Raw genomic sequence first — 11,836 nt, 5'->3', positions numbered from 1 at the left:
TTAATGAATTTTCAGCCAGATCCATGTAGAGATTATTCTCATCATTTATTAAAACGCAACATGAAGTTTCTAGATAAGATGTCAGAGTAGAAGCTACTCCAAGGGACCCATTTAAGGAGACATGTCTGTGTAATAATGAATAGACACTATCTCACAGACAGAAAGAAAGAGAGCATCCGAAACTCACAAGGGTAGTGAGTGACAGAACAGCTACAGGGTGCTGAGAAAATGACAAGCAACACACTGAACAGAAACAAGCCCAGCCTAGCACAACTCCAGCTGGGGGGCTCTTGATGGTGGGAGGAGAAACAGAAGCTTCATCCAAAATCAGGGTGTTTTCTCCTTCCTGAGTGGCACCAGGGACTAAGTCTTTGAGAGTAGCCTGCTCAATAAGATCTCCAATTAAAATGGGAAAACATATCTAAACAAACAGATTAACAAACTGCAACTCAGAGACATGGAAAAACAAGGGACTGGTGATGTCTCTAAGAGGCCACAACCCCAGTCCTCAACTGCCAAATTCCAGGATTCTGAAACAGCAGAATGCCAGATAAAGAATTCAAAAGTCTAGTGAAAATGGCCAGTGATCTCAAAGAGGATTCAAGCAAGCAGATAAACTCAGTCAGCATCTAGGGAGGGAAGGCAGCCACACAGAAAGAACTTAGCAATGTGGATAAAAAGGTCAGCAAGAAAATGGAAATTTTAAAACAGACACAAATAGAAGTGTTGGAAACAAAGACACAGGGAAGAAAAATTAAAAAGAAAAAAAAACAGTGGAAAAATATCACCAATAGCCATGACAAAACAGAAGAAGAATATTACAGATAAAGGATAAGGTTGATGAAATACTGCATTTAAATCAGTTTAAAAAAGCATGACTGTAGTACCCAAGAATGCTGGGATACAAATAAGAAAGCCCCACCCCTAACCAAGAAGCTAATTGCATTTGATACCTACTTGGAAAAGGAAAATCAGTTTCCTCAGTGGAGTGTCACTATGTATATCAGTCATATTCCAGGGCAGGCCCCATGCCTGGGAGGAGCTGGCCAACACAAAATGGAATTCATTTGTGCTTTTTTTCTTTGTTTTTTTGTTTTGTCTAAACTTGTTTTTTTTAAAGAGATTTCTTGTTCACTTTTATATTCATTTATGTGTGTGTGTGTGTGTATAAGAGAGAGAGAGAGAGAGAGAGAGAGAGAGAGAGAGAGAGCGAGAGCATGAAGTTAGGTAGTTATGGATGTAGGGAAGATCTGAGAGGAGTTGGTGAAGGGAATGACTAAAATCCAAACAAATTTTTGTAAATTTAAAAAATAAAAACTCAAACAAACAAACAAAGTATGGGATAGAAGGAGCTCAGATAAACCTAAAGGTTCAGAGAAGCTCCTCATCAGAATTAGGGCAGAAAACCTTTCCAGATTTAGTGACAGAAAAGAACATCCTAACAGGAGGCATTTAGAACCTCAAAACGACATGTTCAGAGAGGAAAGTCAGCAACATAGGAGAAAAAGTCAGTAAAGAAATTGGATTTCTGGAAAAAAAATTGATCAGAGGACAACATTTCCACAATTTTGTAGAGGAGGAGGAAGAGGAGGAGAAGGCGTAGGGGTTGGAGAAATGGTTCAGTGCTTACAAGCACCAGTTGCTCTTCTAGAGGATCAGGGTTTAATTCTTCCCAGCACCCACATGGCAGCTCATAACTGTCTGTAACTCCAGTTCCAGGAAATCTGACACCCTTTTCTGGCCTTTGTGGTATGCAAGCACACACACAGGCAAAACACTGATGAGCCAGCCTGCCTTGGTTATAGGCTTAAAAGTCATCTTACAGTAAAGACAAACTTTGCTATTTATGATTAAACCTCTGTTTCTCAGGAACTGGGCTATTACCCATCTGGAACCTTAACTACAATTGGTTGTGTTCCAGGAAATGGAAACCATCCCTTGTTTTAAAAGGCTAATTTGATCATCTATGACTACCTTGTTATGACCACCTTGCAACCATGGCTTTATTTCAGGACGTTGTTATGACCAACTTGTTATGCTTAGTTCTGTTTCTATAACTCAGCCTATTAGTAAACTCTCTACCCCTGAGCTATAAAAACCTTGTCTTCACTAGACAGTGGTGGCACATGCCTTTAATCCCAGCACTAAGTAAGTAGAGGCAGGTAGCTCTCTGAGGCCAGCCTGGTCTACAGAGTTAGTTCTAGGATAGCCAGGGCTACACAGAGAAACCCTATCATGAAAAACCAAAAAACAAACAAAACAAAACAAAGCCAGTTTATCTTCCTCACTCTGATGCTGATCTCTTGAACCCTGCTTTTAGGGAGAGACAGTCCATATGCAAGAATAAAAAAAGCTTGCTTTAATTAATTTGGCTGTGATGATTTGAGTTGGTAGTCTTTCTTCTTGCATCTTTGAGATTAGTAACAACCATACACATAAAATAGAGTTAAAATAAAAAATACTATACATTATTGAAACCAACTTATATACAAAGGAAAACATGAGAAAAAGATGAGAGTTCTTAACAACACTAAAGGTCAGGGAAGTGTGGCTCTCAGGAAAATCCTAGAAGTAAATAATTGCCAGAGAAGGATGTTATATTCAGCAAAGTTACCTTTTTAAATTGATAGAGAAAAGAAGCAATTCGAAGATAAACATGAACTAAGGCAGTTCATAGCTATGGAGCCAGAAGGTACTGAGACAGATGGTACCCACAGAATGTGGAAGTCCCACTCAATCGAGCACTGGAAAGCAGCCACACAAAGAGGAATGAAAACTAGATCCATATCTCTTCCCCTTACCCCCAGATCAGTTCAAAATGAACCGAAGACCTTAATGCAAGTCTTAGAATCCTAAAGGTCAGGCAAAACATTTCAAGATAAACATATAGGCAACGTCTTTTTGGAAAGAACTTTAATAACAGAAAATAATACAAAAAATTGACGAGAGAGATTTGCCTAAAAGCAAAGAGCTTGCCAAGTAAAAGAAAATCTCTATAATGAAGTGACAGCCTATAGCCTGGTGGGAAATATGCTTCAAGAATTATCCATCCAAAAGACATATTTTGTATCCAAAATATGTAAATAGGTATGAAGTTAAATACAAACCCCAAAATCACTCAACTAAGAAATGGGCTAACTACAATGGCCTAATAGTTCTCAATGGAAGAAGTGCGAACAATAAATAAGTACTTGGAAATGTGTTCAACATCTTTGACCATCAACAAATGTCAAGTAAAAGTACTTTGAAATTCCATTTCACTCCAGTATGAATGGCTATCACATGTGGTTGGCAAGGATATAAGGGGAGGATCTGTATAAGCGGCCAGTGGGAAGTTGGTTCAGCCGCTGTAGGAGTCATTGTGGAAGTCTCTCAAAAACTGAAAGACAATTAGCATACGACCAGGGTTTATTCCCGAAGGACTGGAAGTCAAGCTACCATAGAGGTGCTTGCATATTCTTGTTTATTGCTTCAATATTCACAAAGGAAGTGGAACCAAGGGAGGTGTCCATTAAACATTTGAATGCATAAAGAAAATGTGGTACAGATACGTAATGGGGTTTTTATTTACTCATGAAGAAAATGATACAGCACTTGTAAGGAATGAATGTGACTGGAGACAATTATGTTAAACAAAGAAAGTCAGACTCAGAAACACAAAACGCTCATGTTTTCTTTAGTAAGTATAACATAGATTGAAGTTTGTGTGTGTGCGCGCGCGCGTGCGCGTGCTCACGAGCAGGTCATTCAATTAGAAAGGGGATGATGAGATGGTAGAAGAGATCTTATAGGAAGGGTGAAAGACAGATAATGGGATGCATGTGACATCAAGGCAGAATGGGGGGTTATTTGATGGAGGGAGGGGACAAGGGTTTCATTGAGGACGGTGGGCCAGTATGATGAGTCACAACAAAGAATAACAACATATATGTCTGAGGGTTCCATAATGAAACCTCTAGTTTATATGGTACTTAATAATTTAATAATACAATAATATTTTAACTTAATAATAATTTAAACTGAGGACCCTAAAAGGCCAACCTTCCTGTACCCATCTCATTCTGTCTGTATCAAACAACCATGTGAGTTTGTGCCTTTATTTGTGGCTGGTGATTTGCCTCTCACACCTGTCTTTGGCTTTCCTATCTTGCTACAATTACTGGCTACCCTCCTGTGTACTCACTTGAGGAAGCTGACCAAGTTTCTCTTGTAATTTTAATTTGTACTTCAGCTGTTAGCATAAGTAACTCGGCTTTATTTCCACTCCTTTCTTATGTCCTAGGGTCTTCCCATAGTTCCTTTGAGGGCCATTTGGATTTACTAAATGAGGTTTCTATTTAAAGTCTTGTCCAAGGAGATTGTGTTAGTTTACTAAGATTATTAATTTTGGCTTTCCCTGTGTTATTAATTTTTTCTTATTTCCCTCAAATTTTTTAAACATTCTAAATTCCACAGTAAGAACTCCTCCCATTTATCTATTTATTTTTATTTTTTAATAAATTTAAGAAATTTTTAAGGATTTTTAAGAATTTTAAGAAATTTAAGTTCCTAAAGTGAGTTCTCAAAATATCTGGGACCATGCCCCCTTCCATGAGAGCACACAGCAGACACAGCTGGGAGGGTAAAGCACAACAGAGTTCAAATTTATGGCTTGTGAGTTTTTCAGGTCTACAGTTCCCATGCCATATTGCCATTGATAATTTAAAAATTTATCTGCTTCTCCCAGAAGAAAAATGAAGGCTAGGGCTTATTTCTCTGATTGCATCTTGTCTTTGGCCCATTCTTGTATGTATGCTGGGTGTCATTTCAGAATGGCACCCAGATTATCTTGCATCAGTGGCTGCCCAGAAGTCAATTTCTCAGCACGGCTCAGTCTGTGATGGCTTTCCCACCATAGTGAGGCAGCTCCTGAGGGTGCAGTCCCTCCCCATGCCATGCTTATCTGAAAAGGTAGTGCTTGTTTCTTTCCCATGCTTCCCTCTCTGAGAGATTAGACTCATTACATTTATTGTCTTCCTCTTTGCTCACAGGGAGCTCCAAGTTCCTCTTAATTCTTGGACTTAAACACATGTGTTTTGAACTAGGATGTACAAACGCCACATCAGGGAGCAACTTCCTGTCCTTTCTAGAGATACCTTTAATTTCTTTCACAAAAACAATGCCACCATGCTCTGGGTAATCTCGACTGGTCTAAACCTGCCTTCTAAATGCTTATTCTTGTAGGGTGCAGCCCTCAGATCTCAATACAAAGGATTTTTTTTTTTTTTTTTTTACATGGAGGGCAGTTAATGAAGAGGCCCACAGTCAGTCAGAAAACAGAGAATAAGTGACAGTTGAATGTTCAGCCCTAAATGGGACATCTGTATCACAATTCCTGCCCCCAAGACTCAGGGCTCATCATGGAAGAGGGGGCAGAAAGATGAAAGAGCAGCAGTTGAGAAAGACTTCACAAATCAGTGTTCTCAGGACATGATGAGGTCACCACACACAAGAACTCACGGTGGCTGTGGTTGCTTTTATAAGATCAAGCCAGGCAACATCCCAGCATGGATGGGGAGGGGTATATAGGGCCCCATCCTACTGGCAGTTGGTGTGTGTGGGGGGGGTAGGAGAGAGCCAATTTTCTTATGCTGGTAGGATGCCCACTTTCTAGTGGATGGTCCCCCATCTGTGCACATACTGGAATCACTAATTGGCCTCTTTAGGTTAGAAGAAGAGGAAGGAGGAGGAGGAAGGTGAAGAGGAGGAGGAGGAGGAAGTGGAGGAGGAGGAGGATATGAGGTTAAGAGGGAGAAGTGGTGAGGGATGTCTGGGAAGAATGGAAGTGGGGAGTGAAGGGATAAATATACCGAAAATGCACTGCAGATACGCATGAAAATCCCAAAGACTAAATAAAATATATTTTAAAATAAAATGAAGTGAAAGGCAAAGACATAAAACAGAGTAGCTATTTTTAGTCCTCACTGCATAGTTTGCAGACTCCTGATGTTTAGATAGGAGCCTCAGACTCCCTTGTGGTTTCCTTGTGCTTCTTGGGGCCAGCCTCCTTTGTACTTAGCCATCACTGACCAAGCAGATGGACTCAGGGGTTGGACTGGGGCCAAAAAGAAGAATTCCCACGGAAGTCTCTGTGCTGGTGGAGTCAACCACGCTAAGGTTCATCCACAGCAGGCTATGTGTGCACACCAAGTTCTTTGTACTACATGGGGAACAGAAAGGAATGTTCCAAAGCTGCGTGTTGTGAGGTTGGCAGTGTGAGGGGCAAAGGGCTAGTTTGCAAGGATGCAATGGGTCAGAAGGCTTGAGATGAATGACTGTGTCAGCCTGAGTTAAATGTGAGAAACGAATAAAACATGTGCATTCTATAGTCTTCTGCTTCGCTGCCATAGGACTTCTGATCTGCTATTGTACACTCTGTGTGGTGTGTCTCTGTGTATCCCTGCAACAGTGGGAGCTATGTAACTGTGTTACCAGGCAGTGTGATTGGAAGGGTATATAGTATCACTTTTGTGTTTATTAATTAAGCACAGGGACACATTCCTTAGAGAATGACTCTCCTGCAATCACATTTTTCCAGAGCTAACCATTGCCAGCAGCACAGACTCTATTCTCTATGCATATATTAAACAAATATAATACACATGCACAGAAATGTATTTCATATAGAAACTGGGCCATCTCCAATCCTGCACCTTGGTTGATATTCAGTTACCAGAGCACTTCAAATACATATTAAATATAATTGTGGAAAACAACATAGAGTTGTTGCCTGAAATCATGACTGAAGGGGATGAGACCTGATTACGTCTCTAAGGAAGCTTAGGTGGTACTAATGACTATTCTAGAGCCATGTCCTAGAATCAGCTATCATATTTTATAAAGTTTCTTTTTTTCTAAAGTACAGCAAATGGTGGTGCAGAAGTAGAAATCACCCAAGTTTCATCAGTGCAGCCGTCACCAGCTGAAAAACTGATGAAACATGCATGTCGTTTGGGAACGTTATCTGTCAAAGTTCCAAGAAGGTTGAGTTTTGATAATATTTTCAACTATTTAGCAGGATCTGAATCACAGTAGAAAATATTAGAGTAGGTCTAATTAATGTTGGATTAAGAACAGAAATTCTAACAAGTCCCATGGAACATGCTTGATATTTTCTCTGAATTCTTCAAGTCTATTTTTGAGAACTACAATTGTTAAGACATTCACACTCTGAACTGTGATATTAATTTAATAAGTAATTAAGCTGACACCGTCAAGTTCAAAGGATGAGGCAGTGTGGGTAGCAGAAACTGAAGAACTATGGTTGCTGTGATTTGGTTCCCAGCCAAACTTTCTTTTTGGTAAAATAATTCTGTTTTGAAAGAATTATAAACTTGCAAGTTTGGCTGGAGAAATGACTCAGTGGTTAAAGAGTATTTGCTGAGCTGCCAGAGGTTATTCCCTATACCAGGGGACTCATGGTCACCTGTAACTCCAACTTCTGTGGGGGCAGGGATCTGACACCTTCTGTGGCCTCCAAGGCACCAGCTCTCACATTTATGCATCTGCCTACACACATATACATAAATAAAACAAATGAATCTTAACAAAATAAAACAATAAAGAACAACATGGCCATGACTCAGTTTCCCCTGCTGGTGACTTGCACCTCTGTAACTGTAACATTATCAAGTCTAATAAGCACAGAGACAGTATAACTTAGACTATTGATGTTTCTTTTGTTTCACCAGATTTTGAGTGTATCAGTTTGTACGTGTGCACAGCTCTGTGGTTTCATCCACCTGTTGGACCTGTAGAACCACAACAGTCAGAAGAAAGAGTGTTCACCTGCATTAGGAGGCTATACAGTTCTACTCCCTGTCTAGATCATGGCAACCACTGACCTGTTCCCATTTCTACAACGTCATCCTCTGCAATCTATTATCTTTACTGCACTCCTCACTAACTTTTCATGAATACTTCTGGGGCAATCTCTGAAATTTCCATTGGGTCTTGTTTAGTCACCAGTCTTTTAAGATCTGGAATTCCTTGACCTAGTGAGCTACAAAGGTCCCAGATAGTCAGAGTCTGATTCTGGGATGAGTGAGGTCGTCTCAGCCATAATCCATTGTCAGCAAAAAACCTGACTTGACCCATGTATTTATGGAGTAGCTGTAACAAAAGACGATGGCCTGGGTGTCTGAAATAATTATAATTTATAATTTATGAGGGACTGAGGATAAGACCCAGTAGAAGGCCCTTGCCTACCATGTAGAAAGCCCTGTGTTTATTTATCATTACTACAATAAATAAAGAAATGTTTGTTTAATGATATTTTTTAAACTCATAGTTCCAGAGGCTGAAGTCTGAGGTCAAGCTGCTGGAAGGGCTGTGTTCTCTCTGAATGTGCGAGTACATAATCTGTTCCAGGTCTCTCTCCCAACTGCTAGAACAGTGGTTCTCAACCTGTGGGTCATGACCCTTTTGGTTGTGTCAACCCTTTCACAGTGGTTGCGTGTCAGATATCCTGCATACCAAGTATTTATACTACCATTCGTAACAGTAGCAAAATTACAGTTATGAAGTCGCAATGAAAATAATTTTATGGTTGGAGGGTTACCACAACATAAATAACTGTATTAAGGGGTCACAGCATTAGGAAGGTTGAGAACCACTGGTCTAGAAACTCCTCTCTTGTGGAAGCATGGCTCTGATATTCTCACAGTATGCTCTGAAAGCATGTATTTAAATCATGCTCCAGAAATGCAGGTCTCTGTGTCCAAATTCCCTGTATCACAGGGATACCAACCAGGGCCCACATTAATGACCTCATTTTAATATGGTACCTGTATGTGCATTGATGTCTGTGTGAGGTCCTCTGGAGCTGGAGTTACAACAGTTGTGAGGTGCCATGTCGGTGATGGAAGTTAAACCCAGCCAGGTCCTCTGGAAGAGCAGCCAATGTTCTTAACTGCTGAGCAATCTCTCCAGCCCCTAAGAACCTTACAAAACTCTAAATAAGATCACATTCTAAAGTACTTGGGGGTCAGAATTGTAACATACTACCCAGGCATGCTGGCCCATGCCTTCAACCCCAGGATTTGGGAGGCAAACTCGGGTACATCTCTAAGAGTCTGAGGCCAGTCTGATCTACATAGAGAGCTCCAGGACAGCCAGGGTTATGTAGAGAGAACCTATGACATATTCCCAGCAAAAGAATTATAACATACATTACAGAAATATTTTATTAATTCTTTAATTCCATACAATATATTTTGATCATATTCACCGTCCAGTTGCTTCCTTATTCTAATTGAGGAATAATACACATATTTTGACTAGTTGAAATACACCCCAAAGCAAGTATTCAGGTAATCAAAATATTGGTAGTAATTTAAAAAAAAAAGAAAAGAATACAAGGGAAAATGTAAAAATAGTAGGAAAAAGATGTCACGCAATGAGAGATGGATACTTTGTAACCTATTACACTAAAACCTCTGAACCTTCAGGACTTAGCCTGAATGGATCTTCTCTAGATGGAGCTGTGGCTGACCCAATCCAATAGATCTGAATTAGACCCCAGTGTTACATCCCTCCCCACTAAGTGGCTCTCTCTATGTGAAGCTCCAGGACTGAGGGCTGCATTGCTCAGTTCTCTGGCCCAAGTCCACCGTAGCCCCCTTCCCTAGCTTCATCTGAGTGTAGATGGGGAATACTCAGAGTGAACTTGGAATGCATCTTGGGACAGCAGACTAGAAATAAATCTGGAAATTCATAGGCAAAGATCAAACGCAGCAGGTGTTCCAAAGCGTGACATTCAGATCCTACCCAGCTGTGCCTCTTGCAGGAATAAGAGCTTGGGTAAAGTTCTAAGTGACTGCAGAGAGGGGCCCTTTTTGACTTCTGCTTTCGATTCTGAAGGATGTGGATGAAGGAAACTGTCTTTTGCCTGCTTGCCTTCACTCTTGTGGCAAGTTCATCTACTACTGCTATGGTGGTCCTTTGTCTGGTATTAGGACAAATTTCTTTGGACTTCCCACTTAGAGTGAAGACTACAAGTTCTCCAGCAATCCTCCAGGTCCTCATTGTCAGATTGGAACCGCTCAGACATCCAGCCTCATGGACTGTGGAGGAAATGAATTCTTGGCTTCCCTAGTATGAGATGGCCAGTGTTGAACCGCCTGGACCCCATCCTGTAAGCCAATCTAATAAATCCCCTTTTAATATCTATGTATTTATTTGATCCATTCTGTTGCTTTAGAGACCCCTGACACCATTTGAGAACCAAGTGAGGAAGTGGCCCTCTGCCAGAGAGAAACCCAGATTATAAACGGCATCCACTGGCATTTGATCCTGGACACCATATCTGTGAAGAAATACATCTCCACTGTTTAAGCCATGCAGCCTGTAATATTTTATCATGGCAGCCAGAGTAGATTAATACAAGTATATTCTCTAGCTCCTGAGGTTGGCATTGTTCTTAGTAACCACAGTCCACGTCCTGGTGACATCCTCCTAGTACCTCTGCCATAGGAATTTCTGCTTATCTGGGGACACTTGGAAGGACAGAAACTAAGACAGACCAATTCTCTGGAACTCCTTTGGGTTCTATTTCTCTTATATGATACTCATTTATCTTTCTTTTAGCCTCAGAAATGACTTCACCCTTATAATAAGTAGCTGACTCCTCTAAAGTGACCCACGAAAATGAAAGCTTTCCCAACCCAACAGGGAATATAACCTTTGAATAGCAAGGAAATGGAAAATCTGATTGTCCTGATGGAACGACTCAGATTTTATTTGTTTAAGCTAATTTGTTTGAAGCTGGAATAATTGCCAAGCTGCATAGTGAGTGTAGACTAATAAATAAAGGGATGTTATTTTCTTCTAGCATTGTTTAGAGGTAGCAGGCAATGAGGGTTAGAGAATCTCCAAAATCCCTTTTCCTCAAAATTAGTTTTGAATTGCTGTTATTGTGTCTGTTTTCTGTAGGTGAAAGTTTTCTTTACAAAGGGAACACAAAGCAAAATATGCAAAATAGAAAACTGAAAGTCTAAACCAAGCAATTTAAAAAAAATCATACTTATACAAAGTGCTAAGGGGAGAGAGCCAGCGGAAGGCACTGTCAGTAATAGTAGCCCTCCTCTCCTAGTGCTCATTTTGAGTCAGGTACAATTCTAAGTATCCATAACAAATGCTTCTTTTATCACATAATCAATGAGTCTTGAAAGCAGGATGGTAAGGAGGGATTTATAGCATCCTAAGAATTTTGCAAAAGAAAATAACCTTGGCAGGGTACAGTAGGTGGTGGAAATGAATTACACAGACATGGAAGAGAGTCAAGGACAACTAACAATATACAAAAAACACAAAGATTAACATTCTTCAGTCTCCCACCTCTGTGGCCAATCCTGACTTTATAAAGTCAATTTTCGAAAAGAATTCATGGCTGTTGATCAACAGCACCGCAAGCCTCTTTATTTAATTTCTGCCTTTCACTGTGTTGTTTGAATGATATTTTCAGTTTCAATGCACCACATTTTTTAAATGTACCACATGTTTTTTAATGTACCACATGTTTTTTTTTTTAAATGTACCAAGTGATTCTAAAAAGTGAGTTGTTCTAATGGAAAGCATTTGAAAGCAGGAGCATTACACAAAGTGTTATGAAGCAGCATTTGTTACTCAAATGCTGGGTGCAATTACAGTCATCAAGATACTTGAAAAGCTTCAAAGTAGTGACCACCACTTCTTCTGCAGTGGAAGCATTTTGAAGTGATCTGTTATCCATTCATCAGTGTTGTTTTCGACATTTAAGCTTATGTGATGTTAAATACAACTTTACTGTGCATTCCCA

The sequence above is a fragment of the Cricetulus griseus genome, chromosome 2, assembly GCF_003668045.3.
Source record: "Cricetulus griseus strain 17A/GY chromosome 2, alternate assembly CriGri-PICRH-1.0, whole genome shotgun sequence".
NCBI classification, from domain to species: domain Eukaryota; kingdom Metazoa; phylum Chordata; class Mammalia; order Rodentia; family Cricetidae; genus Cricetulus; species Cricetulus griseus.
Note: the sequence above shows the minus strand (reverse complement) of the source record.